Genomic DNA, 16,961 nt, shown 5'->3' on the forward strand with positions numbered 1-16,961 from the left:
GTGAATTTTGAGGATTTCTTCCGCCCCTGACTCCATTCATTCCTATGGGATTTTTTGGGCTCGGTTTTTCGTGAATTACGTCGCCATAGTAACTCGAAACGCCAACAAAAGTAATAGCACACCTCACGGGACCGAGCCGGTCGTTTTGATGTATATATTGTGGGGGTGCACGCAGCGGTTCGGGCCGCATTAATTTTGACGGAAGAAAAATAAAGATATAAACTAGAAAATTTCGGAAGAAATTTAGACGGGGCCTGCCTCTTGGTGCGTTTTGCTCCGACCAGAGCTTGCTATTTTTTTTATTTCATTGTCTATGCTATTATCAGCTTAAAATATGACTAGTAACTCTGGAAGACTGAGGCTTTTATTTTGAAATTTTCAGTAAGCCTTATTTTAAAAGGCCAACACTGGGTGAGCTCCAACATTAGTGTGAAGCCCAGTCCTGAAAAGATCTATTGTTTAAAATGCAAAGGCTTTTATTTTGTAGAGCCATGTTTTGTCTTATTTTGAAAGTCCAGCATGGTTGTCCCTTCAGGTCTGGGTTAGTTGCATTGATTAAATAGAACCCGATTGCTATTTAAAAATCATTTTCTATGCTCTTGTGAGCTCACAAAATCCATAGTAACTATGGGGGGTTGAGGCTTTTATTTTGAAAGTTTCAGTAACCCATATTTCAAGCATAGTCCCATTTCCAACACTGGGTGAACTCCAACAGTAGTGTAATGCCCAGTTCTGCAATGATCTATTGTTTAAAGTGTAAGGCTTTTATTTTGTAGAGCATGTTTTGTATTATTCTGAAAACCTAGTATGGGTGTCCCTTCAGGTCTGGGTTAGTTGCATTGGTTAAATAGAACCCGATTGCTATTTAAAAATCATTTTCTATGCTCTTGTGAGCTCACAAAATCCATAGTAACTATGGGGGGTTGAGGCTTTTATTTTGAAAGTTTCAGTAGGCTTTATTTTAAAAGGCCAACATGGTCCTATTTCCAATACTGGGGGAGCTCCAACAGTAGTGTGAAGCCCACTCCTGCAATCATCTATTGTTTAAAGGGTTTTATTTTATAGAGCAGATTATGTCTTATTTTGAAAATCAAGCATGGTTGTCCTTTCAGGTCTGGGTTATTTCTATTAGTTATATAGAACATGCTTGATATTCTAAAACCATTGTGTATGTTATTATAAGCTTTAAATAATCATTAGTAAGCATGGAGGGTTGATGAAAGAAATTGACCTTTAGGGTCAATCACTGTTGTCTGGTGTTGGAACAGCAGTACATGCTGTTTAAGTTCCCCACACAACATGGCCGCCATGTAGTTGCCCCTATGAAGATGGTCAAAGGGTTAGGTGTCAGGTCAGGCTTAAGCCATAGAAATGAATGAATATCAATGAAAGTCAATGCAAAGTCCTCAGAAAGATAGTAATCCATGCATGTGTGTGTGGGAGTGTGTCTGTGTGTGTGTGTGTGTGTGTGTGTGTGTGGTGTGTGTGGGTGTGTGTCCCAGTGTGAGACACAGAGAGGCAGAAAGAAAGACAGAATCACATCCAGACATATACAGTAGGAGATACACAGAGCTATAAATAGAACAGTGAGGAATGAATCAGCCAATCAGCAAAGAGCATCAGTGTAACTTGACACCTGCTGTTTCTCACTCACGCAGCACCTCTCTCTCTGTCTCCCCTGGTCTAGGCTTTATAACATGGAGGCGCATGCTCCCGAACAACTGGCCATAACTCTGAAACCGTAGGGGCGATCGATGTCATTCTTGGACCGTTTTTATCAGAACGGACAGGGGAACATTAATATTCATCCTTTTTTTTGGAAAATATAATAATAAAGACACAACACTGGGTGAAAAGTAAGGGAAAATGGAGAAAAAGGCAAAAATGCCTGAACATGCTCCCGAACAAAGTCTAATATCTCGGAATCGGTACATGGTATTTGAAAATTTTTTAAACTGTGGGCGACAGCTATCCCTCGTCTCCAATCATGGATATTTTCATAGCTCTATGTCATTCACAGTATAAAATATGATTATGGAAAGAAATGGTGTCACTCATGGATTACAGGTCAAGCTCTCATTGAAAATACATGGGAGAAGGCCTACAGAAATCTACTGTGACGTCTTGGCGATCGAGGGTGTTTTGACAGAAATCTATGAGACTTAGAACAATTTTGAAATTATTGTGTGAAAGCAGAGGCCCGGCCCTACAATCTGACCGAAAATTGTGGCTGTAGAGCGAAATTTGTGGCCGTGAGTGCCAGTTGAAACTCATTTTTCCTGTAAAAAATCCCCTCTTTCTACACTCTAGTAACTGCCATCTCCACTGTTAAGAGTGTGATTTTCTCTCAAACTTTGTGTCGCTTGGAGTCTAATTTTAGAGAAACCGTAGCAGTTATCAACAAACCGTTTTCACTTCTGAAGAGCCGGCGGATTTTCCTACAAACTGAAAGTCAAACTGTGTTTCTAGGTGAAAGTATGGCGATACAGCAGAGCCTCAAAAACAGTGAATTTTGAGGATTTCTTCCGCCCCTGACTCCATTCATTCCTATGGGATTTTTTGGGCTCGGTTTTTCGTTAATTACGTCGCCATAGTAACTCGAAACGCCAATAAAAGTAATAGCACACCTCACGGGACCGAGCCGGTCGTTTTGATGTATAAATTGTGGGGGTGCACGCAGCGGTTCGGGCCGCATTAATTTTGACGGAAGAAAAATAAATAATAAATAAAGAGACCAGTTTAGAGGTGAATAGTAATAGGTGCCTGCCATGCATTGCATGGGAGGCAGTGCATTGCTTCGCAATGCACTGCTCTCCTATGCAATGCTATGGCAGGCCCCAACTAGAAAATTTCGGAAGAAATTTAGACGGGGCCTGCCTCTTGGTGCGTTTTGCTCCGACCAGAGCTTGCTATTTTTTTTTTATTTCATTGTCTATGCTATTATCAGCTTAAAATATGACTAGTAACTCTGGAAGACTGAGGCTTTTATTTTGAAATTTTAAGTAGGCTTTATTTTAAAAGGCCAACACTGGGTGAGCTCCAACATAGTGTGAAGCCCAGTCCTGAAAAGATCTATTGTTTAAAATGCAAAGGCTTTTATTTTGTAGACCATGTTTTGTCTTATTTTGAAAGTCCAGCATGGTTGTCCCTTCAGGTCTGGGTTAGTTGCATTGGTTAAATAGAACCCGATTGCTATTTAAAAATCATTTTCTATGCTCTTGTGAGCTCACAAAATCCATAGTAACTATGGGGGGTTGAGGCTTTTATTTTGAAAGTTTCAGTAGCCCATATTTCAAGCATAGTCCCATTTCCAACACCGGGTGAACTCCAACAGTAGTGTAATGCCAGTTCTGCAATGATCTATTGTTAAAGTGTAAAGGCTTTTATTTTGTAGAGCATGTTTTGTCTTATTCTGAAAACCTAGTATGGGTGTCCTTTCAGGTCTGGTTAGTTGCATTGGTTAAATAGAACCCGCTTGCTATTTAAAATCCTTTTCTATGCTCTTGTGAGCTTCACAAAATCCATAGTAACTATGGAGGGTTGAGGCTTTTATTTGAAAGTTTCAGTAGGCTTTATTTAAAAGGCCAACATGGTCCTATTCCCATACTGGGGGAGCTCCAACAGTAGTGTGAAGCCCACTCCTGCAATCATCTATTGTTTAAAGGCTTTTATTTTATAGAGCAGATTTTGTCTTATTTTGAAAATCAAGCATGGTTGTCCTTTCAGGTCTGGGTTATTTCTATTAGTTATATAGAACATGCTTGCTATTCTAAAACCATTGTGTATGTTATTATAAGCTTTAAATAATCATTAGTAAGCATGGAGGGTTGATGAAAGAAATTGACCTTTAGGGTCAATCACTGTTGTCTGGGTGTTGGAACAGCAGTACATGCTGTTTAAGTTCCCCACACAACATGGCCGCCATGTAGTTGCCCCCTATGAAGCTGGTCAAAGGGTTAGGTGTCAGGTCAGGTTTAAGCCATAGAAATGAATGAATATCAATGAAAGTCAATGCAAAGTCCTCAGAAAGATAGTAATCCATGCATGTGTGTGTGGGTGTGTGTCTGTGTGTGGGTGTGTGTGTGTGTGTGTGTGTGTGTGTGTGGGTGTGTGTGTGTGGGTGTGTGTCCCAGTGTGAGACACAGAGAGGCAGAAAGAAAGACAGAATCACATCCAGACATATACAGTAGGAGATACACAGAGCTATAAATAGAACAGTGAGGAATGAATCAGCCAATCAGCAAAGAGCGTCAGTGTAACTTGACACCTGCTGTTTCTCACTCACGCAGCACCTCTCTCTCTGTCTCCCCTGGTCTAGGCTTTATAACATGGAGGCGCATGCTCCCGAACAACTGGCCATAACTCTGAAACCGTAGGGGCGATCGATGTCATTCTTGGACCGTTTTTATCAGAACGGACAGGGGAACATTAATATTGATCCTTTATTAGTGAAAATATAATAATAAAGACACAACACTGGGTGAAAAGTAAGGGAAAATGGAGAAAAAGGCAAAATTGCCTGAACATGCTCCCGAACAAAGTCTAATATCTCGGAACCCGTACATGGTATTTGAAAATTTTTTAAACTGTGGGCGACAGCTATCCCTCGTCCCCAATCATGGAGATTTTCATAGCTCTATGTCATTCACAGTATAAAATATGATTATGGAAAGAAATGGTGTCACTCATGGATTACAGGTCAAGCTCTCATTGAAAATACATGGGAGAAGGCCTACAGAATCTACTGACGTCTTGGCGATCGAGGGTGTTTTGACAGAAATCTATGAGACTTAGAACAATTTTGAAATTATTGTGTGAAAGCAGAGGCCCGGCCCTACAATCTGACCGAAAATTGTGGCTGTAGAGCGAAATTTGTGGCCGTGAGTGCCAGTTGAAACTCATTTTTCCTGAAAAAAATCCCCTCTTTCTACACTCTAGTAACTGCCATCTCCACTGTTAAGAGTGTGATTTTCTCTCAAACTTTGTGTCGCTTGGAGTCTAATTTTAGAGAAACCGTAGCAGTTATCAACAAACCGTTTTCACTTCTGAAGAGCCGTCGGATTTTCCTACAAACTGAAAGTCAAACTGTGTTTCTAGGTGAAAGTATGGCGATACACCAGAGCCTCAAAAACAGTGAATTTTGAGGATTTCTTCCGCCCCTGACTCCATTCATTCCTATGGGATTTTTCGGCTCGGTTTTTCGTTAATTACGTCGCCATAGTAACTCGAAACGCCAATAAAAGTAATAGCACACCTCACGGGACCGAGCCGGTCGTTTTGATGTATAAATTGTGGGGGTGCACGCAGCGGTTCGGGCCGCATTAATTTTGACGGAAGAAAAATAAATAATAAATAAAGAGACCAGTTTAGAGGTGAATAGTAATAGGTGCCTGCCATGCATTGCATGGGAGGCAGTGCATTGCTTCGCAATGCACTGCTCTCCTATGCAATGCTATGGCAGGCCCCAACTAGAAAATTTCGGAAGAAATTTAGACGGGGCCTGCCTCTTGGTGCGTTTTGCTCCGACCAGAGCTTGCTATTTTTTTATTGTCTATGCTATTATCAGCTTAAAATATGACTAGTAACTCTGGAAGACTGAGGCTTTTATTTTGAAATTTTAAGTAGGCTTATTTTAAAAGGCCAACACTGGGTGAGCTCCAACATTAGTGTGAAGCCCAGTCCTGAAATGATCTATTGTTTAAAATGCAAAGGCTTTTATTTTGTAGAGCATGTTTTGTCTTATTTTGAAAGTCCAGCATGGTTGTCCCTTCAGGTCTGGGTTAGTTGCATTGGTTAAATAGAACCCGCTTGCTATTTAAAAATCATTTTCTATGCTCTTGTGAGCTCACAAAATCCATAGTAACTATGGGGGGTTGAGGCTTTTATTTTGAAAGTTTCAGTAACCCATATTTCAAGCATAGTCCCATTTCCAACACCGGCTGAACTCCAACAGTAGTGTAATGCCCAGTTCTGCAATGATCTATTGTTTAAAGTGTAAAGGCTTTTATTTTGTAGAGCATGTTTTGTCTTATTCTGAAAACCTAGTATGGGTGTCCTTTCAGGTCTGGGTTAGTTGCATTGGTTAAATAGAACCCGCTTGCTATTCTAAAATCCTTTTCTATGCTCTTGTGAGCTCACAAAATCATAGTAACTATGGGAGGTTGAGGCTTTTATTTTGAAAGTTTCAGTAGCCTGTATTTCAAAGGACCAGCATAGTCCCTATTCCCATCACTGGGGGAGCTCCAACAGTAGTGTGAAGCCCACTCCTGCAATCATCTATTGTTTAAAGGCTTTTATTTTGTAGAGCAGGTTTTGTCTTATTTTGAAAATCAAGCATGGTTGTCCTTTCAGGTCTGGGTTATTTCTATTAGTTATATAGAACATGCTTGCTATTGTAAAACCATTGTGTATGTTATTATAAGCTTTAAATAATCATTAGTAAGCATGGAGGGTTGATGAAAGAAATTGACCTTTAGGGTCAATCACTGTTGTCTGGGTGTTGGAACAGCAGTACATGCTGTTTAAGTTCCCCACACAACATGGCCGCCATGTAGTTGCCCCCTATGAAGCTGGTCAAAGGGTTAGGTGTCAGGTCAGGTTTAAGCCATAGAAATGAATGAATATCAATGAAAGTCAATGCAAAGTCCTCAGAAAGATAGTAATCCATGCATGTGTGTGTGGGTGTGTGTCTGTGTGTGTGTGTGTGTGGGTGTGTGTGTGTGTGTGGTGTGTGTGTGGGTGTGTGTCCCAGTGTGAGACACAGAGAGGCAGAAAGAAAGACAGAATCCCATCCAGACATATACAGTAGGAGATACACAGAGCTATAAATAGAACAGTGAGGAATGAATCAGCCAATCAGCAAAGAGCGTCAGTGTAACTTGACACCTGCTGTTTCTCACTCACGCAGCACCTCTCTCTCTGTCTCCCCTGGTCTAGGCTTTATAACATGGAGGCGCATGCTCCCGAACAACTGGCCATAACTCTGAAACCGTAGGGGCGATCGATGTCATTCTTGGACCGTTTTTATCAGAACGGACAGGGGAACATTAATATTCATCCTTTATTAGTGAAAATATAATAATAAAGACACAACACTGGGTGAAAAGTAAGGGAAAATGGAGAAAAAGGCAAAAATGCCTGAACATGCTCCCGAACAAAGTCTAATATCTCGGAATCCGTACATGGTATTTGAAAATTTTTTAAACTGTGGGCGACAGCTGTCCCTCGTCCCCAATCATGGATATTTTTATAGCTCTATGTCATTCACAGTATAAAATATGATTATGGAAAGAAATGGTGTCACTCATGGATTACAGGTCAAGCTCTCATTGAAAATACATGGGAGAAGGCCTACAGAAATCTACTGACTCTTGGCGATCGAGGGTGTTTTGACAGAAATCTATGAGACTTAGAACAATTTTGAAATTATTGTGTGAAAGCAGAGGCCCGGCCCTACAATCTGACCGAAAATTGTGGCTGTAGAGCGAAATTTGTGGCCGTGAGGGCCAGTTGAAACTCATTTTTCCTGAAAAAAATCCCCTCTTTCTACACTCTAGTAACTGCCATCTCCACTGTTAAGAGTGTGATTTTCTCTCAAACTTTGTGTCGCTTGGAGTCTAATTTTAGAGAAACCGTAGCAGTTATCAACAAACCGTTTTCACTTCTGAAGAGCCGGCGGATTTTCCTACAAACTGAAAGTGAAACTGTTTTTCTAGGTGAAAGTATGGCGATACAGTAGAGCCTCAAAAACAGTGAATTTTGAGGATTTCTTCCGCCCCTGACTCCATTCATTCCTATGGGATTTTGGGGGTCGGTTTTTCGTTAATTACGTCGCCATAGTAACTCGAAACGCCAATAAAAGTAATAGCACACCTCACGGGACCGAGCCGGTCGTTTTGATGTATATATTGTGGGGGTGCACGCAGCGGTTCGGGCCGCATTAATTTTGACGGAAGAAAAATAAATAATAAATAAAGAGACCAGTTTAGAGGTGAATAGTAATAGGTGCCTGCCATGCATTGCATGGGAGGCAGTGCATTGCTTCGCAATGCACTGCTCTCCTATGCAATGCTTGGGCAGGCCCCAACTAGAAAATTTCGGAAGAAATTTAGACGGGGCCTGCCTCTTGGTGCGTTTTGCTCCGACCAGAGCTTGCTATTTTTTCATTATGTATGCAATAATCACCTTCAAAAATTACTAGTAACTGTGGAAGACTGAGGCTTTTATTTTGAAATTTTCAGTAGGCTTTATTTTAAAAGGCCAACACTGGGTGAGCTCCAACATAGTGTGAAGCCCAGTCCTTAAAAGATCTATTGTTTAAAATGCAAAGGCTTTTATTTTGTAGAGCATGTTTTGTCTTATTTTGAAAGTCCAGCATGGTTGTCCCTTCAGGTCTGGGTTAGTTGCATTGATTAAATAGAACCCGATTGCTATTTAAAAATAATTTTCTATGCTCTTGTGAGCTCACAAAATCCATAGTAACTATGGGGGGTTGAGGCTTTTATTTTGAAAGTTTCAGTAACCCATATTTCAAGCATAGTCCCATTTCCAACACCGGCTGAACTCCAACAGTAGTGTAATGCCCAGTTCTGCAATGATCTATTGTTTAAAGTGTAAAGGCTTTTATTTTGTAGAGCATGTTTTGTCTTATTTTGAAAATCAAGCATGGTTGTCCTTTCAGGTCTGGTTCACTTCCATTAGTTACATAGAACCTGCTTGCTCTTGTAAAACCATTGTGTATGCCATTATCAGCTTTAAAAAATCATTAGTAAGTATGGAAGGTGTGTGCTTTTATTTTGAAAGTTTCAGTAAGCCTGTTTCAAAGGACCAGCATAGTCCCATTCCCATCACTGGGGGAGCTCCAACAGTAGTGTGAAGCCCACTCCTGCAATCATCTATTGTTTAAAGGCTTTTATTTTGTAGAGCATGTTTTGTCTTATTTTGAAAATCAAGCATGGTTGTCCTTTCAGGTCTGGGTTATTTCTATTAGTTATATAGAACATGCTTGCTATTGTAAAACCATTATGTATGTTATTATAAGCTTTAAATAATCATTAATAAGCATGGAGGGTTGATGAAAGAAATTGACCTTTAGGGTCAATCACTGTTGTCTGGGTGTTGGAACAGCAGTACATGCTGTTTAAGTTCCCTACACAACATGGCCGCCATGTACTTGCCTCCTATGAAGATGGTCAAAGGGTTAGGTGTCAGGTCAGGTTTAAGCCATAGAAATGAATGAATATCAATGAAAGTCAATGCAAAGTCCTCAGAAAGATAGTAATCCATGCATGTGTGTGTGGGTGTGTGTCTGTGTGTGGTGTGTGGTGTGTGTGTGTGGTGTGTGTGTGTGTGGGTGTGTGTCCCAGTGTGAGACACAGAGAGGCAGAAAGAAAGACAGAATCACATCCAGACATATACAGTAGGAGATACACAGAGCTATAAATAGAACAGTGAGGAATGAATCAGCCAATCAGCAAAGAGCGTCAGTGTAACTTGACACCTGCTGTTTCTCACTCACGCAGCACCTCTCTCTCTGTCTCCCCTGGTCTAGGCTTTATAACATGGAGGCGCATGCTCCCGAACAACTGGCCATAACTCTGAAACCGTAGGGGCGATCGATGTCATTCTTGGACCGTTTTTATCAGAACGGACAGGGGAACATTAATATTCATCCTTTATTAGTGAAAATATAATAATAAAGACACAACACTGGGTGAAAAGTAAGGGAAAATGGAGAAAAAGGCAAAAATGCCTGAACATGCTCCCGAACAAAGTCTAATATCTCGGAATCCGTACATGGTATTTGAAAATTTTTTAAACTGTGGGCGACAGCTATCCCTCGTCCCCAATCATGGATATTTTCATAGCTCTATGTCATTGACAGTATAAAATATGATTATGGAAAGAAATGGTGTCACTCATGGATTACAGGTCAAGCTCTCATTGAAAATACATGGGAGAAGGCCTACAGAAATCTACTGACTCTTGGCGATCGAGGGTGTTTTGACAGAAATCTATGAGACTTAGAACAATTTTGAAATTATTGTGTGAAAGCAGAGGCCCGGCCCTACAATCTGACCGAAAATTGTGGCTGTAGAGCGAAATTTGTGGCCGTGAGTGCCAGTTGAAACTCATTTTTCCTGAAAAAAATCCCCTCTTTCTACACTCTAGTAACTGCCATCTCCACTGTTAAGAGTGTGATTTTCTCTCAAACTTTGTGTCGCTTGGAGTCTAATTTTAGAGAAACCGTAGCAGTTATCAACAAACCGTTTTCACTTCTGAAGAGCCGGCGGATTTTCCTACAAACTGAAAGTCAAACTGTGTTTCTAGGTGAAAGTATGGCGATACAGCAGAGCCTCAAAAACAGTGAATTTTGAGGATTTCTTCCGCCCCTGACTCCATTCATTCCTATGGGATTTTTGGGCTCGGTTTTTCGTTAATTACGTCGCCATAGTAACTCGAAACGCCAATAAAAGTAATAGCACACCTCACGGGACCGAGCCGGTCGTTTTGATGTATATATTGTGGGGGTGCACGCAGCGGTTCGGGCCGCATTAATTTGACGGAAGAAAAATAAAGATAATAAATAAAGAGTCCAGTTTAGAGGTGAATAGTAATAGGTGCCTGCCATGCATTGCATGGGAGGCAGTGCATTGCTTCGCAATGCACTGCTCTCCTATGCAATGCTATGGCAGGCCCCAACTAGAAAATTTCGGAAGAAATTTAGACGGGGCCTGCCTCTTGGTGCGTTTGCTCCGACCAGAGCTTGCTATTTTTTTGTATGTAAGTGTCTATGCTATATTCTATGCTATTATCAGCTTAAAATATTACTAGTAACTCTGGAAGACTCAGGCTTTTATTTTGAAATTTTCAATAAGCCTTATTTTAAATGGGCAACACTAGGTGAGCTCCAACATTAGTGTGAAGCCCAGTCCTGAAATGATCTATTGTTTAAAATGCAAAGGCTTTTATTTTGTAGAGCATGTTTTGTCTTATTTTGAAAGTCCAGCATGGCTGTACTTTCAGGTCTGGGTTAGTTGCATTGGTTAAATAGAACCCGCTTGCTATTTAAAAATCATTGTGAGCTCACAAAATCCATAGTAACTATGGGGGGTTGACGCTTTTATTTTGAAAGTTTCAGTAGGCTTTATTTTAAAAGGCCAACATGGTCCTATTTCCAATACTGGGTGAGCTCCAAGAGTAGTGTGAAGCCCACTCCTGCAATCATCTATTGTTTAAAGGCTTTTATTTTGGAGAGCAGGTTTTGTGTTATTTTTAAAATCAAGCATGGTTGTCACTTCAGGTCTGGGTTAGTTCCATTAGTTATATAGAACCTGTTTGCTATTTCAAAATCATTTTCTATGCTCTTTTCAGCTCTCAAAATCCATAGTAACTATGGGGGGTTGAGGCTTTTATTTTTAAAGTTTCAGTAACCCATATTTCAAAAGAGCAGCATAGTCCCATTTCCAACACTGGGTGAACTCCAACAGTAGTGTAATGCCCAGTTCTGCAATGATCTATTGTTTAAAGTGTAAAGGCTTTTATTTTGTAGAGCATGTTTTGTCTTATTCTGAAAACCTAGTATGGGTGTCCTTTCAGGTCTGGGTTACTTCCATTAGTTACATAGAACCCGCTTGCTCTTCTAAAACCATTGTGTATGTCATTATCAGGTTTCAAAAATCATTAGTAAGTATGGAAGGTTGAGGCTTTTATTTTGAAAGTTTCAGTAAGCCTGTTTCAAAGGACCAGCATAGTCCCATTCCCATCACTGGGGGAGCTCCAACAGTAGTGTGAAGCCCACTCCTGCAATCATCTATTGTTTAAAGGCTTTTATTTTATAGAGCAGATTTTGTCTTATTTTGAAAATCAAGCATGGTTGTCCTTTCAGGTCTGGGTTATTTCTATTAGTTATATAGAACATGCTTGCTATTCTAAAACCATTGTGTATGTTATTATAAGCTTTAAATAATCATTAGTAAGCATGGAGGGTTGATGAAAGAAATTGACCTTTAGGGTCAATCACTGTTGTCTGGGTGTTGGAACAGCAGTACATGCTGTTTAAGTTCCCCACACAACATGGCCGCCATGTAGTTGCCTCCTATGAAGCTGGTCAAAGGGTTAGGTGTCAGGTCAGGTTTAAGCCATAGAAATGAATGAATATCAATGAAAGTCAATGCAAAGTCCTCAGAAAGATAGTAATCCATGCATGTGTGTGTGGGTGTGTGTGTGTGTGTGTGTGGTGTGTGTGTGTGTGTGTGTGTGGGTGTGTGTCCCAGTGTGAGACACAGAGAGGCAGAAAGAAAGACAGAATCCCATCCAGACATATACAGTAGGAGATACACAGAGCTATAAATAGAACAGTGAGGAATGAATCAGCCAATCAGCAAAGAGCGTCAGTGTAACTTGACACCTGCTGTTTCTCACTCACGCAGCACCTCTCTCTCTGTCTCCCCTGGTCTAGGCATTATAACATGTAGGCGCATGCTCCCGAACAACTGGCCATAACTCTGAAACCGTAGGGGCGATCGATGTCATTCTTGGACCGTTTTTATCAGAACGGACAGGGGAACATTAATATTCATCCTTTATTGTTGAAAATATAATAATAAAGGCACAACACTGGGTGAAAAGTAAGGGAAAATGGAGAAAAAGGCAAAAATGCCTGAACATGCTCCCGAACAAAGTCTAATATCTCGGAATCCGTACATGGTATTTGAAAATTTTTTAAACTGTGGGCGACAGCTATCCCTCGTCTCCAATCATGGATATTTTCATAGCTCTATGTCATTCACAGTATAAAATATGATTATGGAAAGAAATGGTGTCACTCATGGATTACAGGTCAAGCTCTCATTGAAAATACATGGGAGAAGGCCTACAGAAAAGTACTGACTCTTGGCGATCGAGGGGTGTTTGACAGAAATCTATGAGACTTAGAACAATTTTGAAAGTATTGTGTGAAAGCAGAGGCCCGGCCCTACAATCTGACCGAAAATTGTGGCTGTAGAGCGAAATTTGTGGCCGTGAGTGCCAGTTGAAACTCATTTTTCCTGAAAAAAATCCCCTCTTTCTACACTCTAGTAACTGCCATCTCCACTGTTAAGAGTGTGATTTTCTCTCAAACTTTGTGTCGCTTGGAGTCTAATTTTAGAGAAACCGTAGCAGTTATCAACAAACCGTTTTCACTTCTGAAGAGCCGGCGGATTTTCCTACAAACTGAAAGTCAAACTGTGTTTCTAGGTGAAAGTATGGCGATACAGCAGAGCCTCAAAAACAGTGAATTTTGAGGATTTCTTCCGCCCCTGACTCCATTCATTCCTATGGGATTTTGGGCTCGGTTTTTCGTTAATTACGTCGCCATAGTAACTCGAAACGCCAATAAAAGTAATAGCACACCTCACGGGACCGAGCCGGTCGTTTTGATGTATATATTGTGGGGGTGCACGCAGCGGTTCGGGCCGCATTAATTTTGACGGAAGAAAAATAAATAAATAAAGAGACCAGTTTAGAGGTGAATAGTAATAGGTGCCTGCCATGCATTGCATGGGAGGCAGTGCATTGCTTCGCAATGCACTGCTCTCCTATGCAATGCTATGGCAGGCCCCAACTAGAAAATTTCGGAAGAAATTTAGACGGGGCCTGCCTCTTGGTGCGTTGCTTCTGGACCACAAAGTTCTTGCTATTGGTTTTTTATTTCATTGTCTATGCTATTATCAGCTTTAAATATGACTAGTAACTCTGGAAGACTGAGGCTTTTATTTTGAAATTTTCAGTAAGCCTTATTTTAAAAGGCCAACACTGGGTGAGCTCCAACATAGTGTGAAGCCCAGTCCTGAAAAGATCTATTGTTTAAAATGCAAAGGCTTTTATTTTGTAGAGCATGTTTTGTCTTATTTTGAAAGTCCAGCATGGTTGTCCCTTCAGGTCTGGGTTAGTTCCATTAGTTATACAGAACCTGTTTGCTATTTCAAAATCATTTTCTATGCTCTTTTCAGCTCTACAAAATCCATAGTAACTATGGGGGGTTGAGGCTTTTATTTTGAAAGTTTCAGTAACCCATATTTCAAAGGAGCAGCATAGTCCCATTTCCAACACTGGGTGAACTCCAACAGTAGTGTAATGCCCAGTTCTGCAATGATCTATTGTTTAAAGTGTAAAGGCTTTTATTTTGTAGAGCATGTTTTGTCTTATTCTGAAAACCTAGTATGGGTGTCCTTTCAGGTCTGGGTTAGTTGCATTGGTTAAATAGAACCCGCTTGCTATTTAAAATCCTTTTCTATGCTCTTGTGAGCTCACAAAATCCATAGTAAGCTATGGGGGGTTGAGGCTTTTATTTTGAAAGTTTCAGTAGGCTTTATTTAAAAGGCCAACATGGTCCTATTTCCAATACTGGGGGAGCTCCAACAGTAGTGTGAAGCCCACTCCTGCAATCATCTATTGTTTAAAGGCTTTTATTTTATAGAGCAGATTTTGTCTTATTTTGAAAATCAAGCATGGTTGTCCTTTCAGGTCTGGGTTATTTCTATTAGTTATATAGAACCTGCTTGCTATTGTAAAACCATTGTGTATGTTATTATAAGCTTTAAATAATCATTAGTAAGCATGGAGGGTTGATGAAAGAAATTGACCTTTAGGGTCAATCACTGTTGTCTGGGTGTTGGAACAGCAGTACATGCTGTTTAAGTTCCCCACACAACATGGCCGCCATGTAGTTGCCTCCTATGAAGCTGGTCAAAGGGTTAGGTGTCAGGTCAGGTTTAAGCCATAGAAATGAATAAATATCAATGAAAGTCAATGCAAAGTCTCAGAAAGATAGTAATCCATGCATGTGTGTGTGTGGGTGTGTGTCTGTGTGTGGTGTGTGTGTGTTGTGTGTGTGTCTGTGTGTGGGTGTGTGTCCCAGTGTGAGACACAGAGAGGCAGAAAGAAAGACAGAATCCCATCCAGACATATACAGTAGGAGATACACAGAGCTATAAATAGAACAGTGAGGAATGAATCAGCCAATCAGCAAAGAGCGTCAGTGTAACTTGACACCTGCTGTTTCTCACTCACGCAGCACCTCTCTCTCTGTCTCCCCTGGTCTAGGCTTTATAACATGGAGGCGCATGCTCCCGAACAACTGGCCATAACTCTGAAACCGTAGGGGCGATCGATGTCATTCTTGGACCGTTTTTATCAGAACGGACAGGGGAACATTAATATTCATCCTTTATTAGTGAAAATATAATAATAAAGACACAACACTGGGTGAAAAGTAAGGGAAAATGGAGAAAAAGGCAAAAATGCCTGAACATGCTCCCGAACAAAGTCTAATATCTCGGAATCCGTACATGGTATTTGAAAATTTTTTAAACTGTGGGCGACAGCTGTCCCTCGTCCCCAATCATGGATATTTTCATAGCTCTATGTCATTCACAGTATAAAATATGATTATGGAAAGAAATGGTGTCACTCATGGATTACAGGTCAAGCTCTCATTGAAAATACATGGGAGAAGGCCTACAGAAATGTACTGACTCTTGGCGATCGAGGGTGTTTTGACAGAAATCTATGAGACTTAGAACAATTTTGAAATTATTGTGTGAAAGCAGAGGCCCGGCCCTACAATCTGACCGAAAATTGTGGCTGTAGAGCGAAATTTGTGGCCGTGAGGGCCAGTTGAAACTCATTTTTCCTGAAAAAAATCCCCTCTTTCTACACTCTAGTAACTGCCATCTCCACTGTAAGAGTGTGATTTTCTCTCAAACTTTGTGTCGCTTGGAGTCTAATTTTAGAGAAACCGTAGCAGTTATCAACAAACCGTTTTCACTTCTGAAGAGCCGGCGGATTTTCCTACAAACTGAAAGTCAAACTGTGTTTCTAGGTGAAAGTATGGCGATACAGCAGAGCCTCAAAAACAGTGAATTTTGAGGATTTCTTCCGCCCCTGACTCCATTCATTCCTATGGGATTTTCGGGCTCGGTTTTTCGTTAATTACGTCGCCATAGTAACTCGAAACGCCAATAAAAGTAATAGCACACCTCACGGGACCGAGCCGGTCGTTTTGATGTATATATTGTGGGGGTGCACGCAGCGGTTCGGGCCGCATTAATTTTGACGGAAGAAAAATAAATAAATAAAGAGACCAGTTTAGAGGTGCATAGTAATAGGTGTCTGCCATGCATTGCATGGAGGCAGTGCATTGCATTGCTTCGCAATGCAATGCACTGCTCTCCTATGCATTGCTATGGCAGGCCCCAATAAATAAATAAAGAGACCAGTTTAGAGGTGCATAGTAATAGGTGCCTGCCATGCATTGCATGGGAGGCAGTGCATTGCTTCGCAATGCACTGCTCTCCTATGCAATGCTTGGGCAGGCCCCAATAAGTAAATATCTTGGCATTCAGTCATCCTTATAAAGGTTATGTAAGTGATAAACAGGACATGCTTCATGTCCACTGAAAGCTACACTCCATAAGCACATCTGGCTATTGAAAAAAGCATCTTTGGCTCAAGGTAAATTTTAAATGAGTAAATTCTTAATTTTATGTGAGTAGATTTTCACACAATAACTTATGGTGCTTAGGATGTAGGCTAAAATCTGTTAAGTTGCCCATATCTGAGCAGATCATCTTCTTCCACTTGTTTTCTGTGTCCCCTACTAGCTTGTGACAAACTGCAAATAGAAACTATTTTGTATGTCTTTGAACAGTGACTTTCTTCTTTTCACTTTTTCATTAAGGTCGGATTTATGGAGTACATCTCTAATGGTTCTCCTGTTTAAACACTTGTCCCACTTGAGTTGTGGATCTCTGCAGCTCCTCCAATGTCGCCATGGACCTCTTGGCTGCTTCTCTGATGAATAGGTTCCTTGTCAGTTTAGGTGGAGTCTGCAACTTTAATCTGCAGTTGGTCAATCCTCTTTCCATTGCTGTGCAACAATATGTTTAGTTTGACTATGAATAACTATTAATATGTGC

The sequence above is a fragment of the Girardinichthys multiradiatus genome, unplaced genomic scaffold (assembly GCF_021462225.1).
Source record: "Girardinichthys multiradiatus isolate DD_20200921_A unplaced genomic scaffold, DD_fGirMul_XY1 scaffold_32, whole genome shotgun sequence".
NCBI classification, from domain to species: domain Eukaryota; kingdom Metazoa; phylum Chordata; class Actinopteri; order Cyprinodontiformes; family Goodeidae; genus Girardinichthys; species Girardinichthys multiradiatus.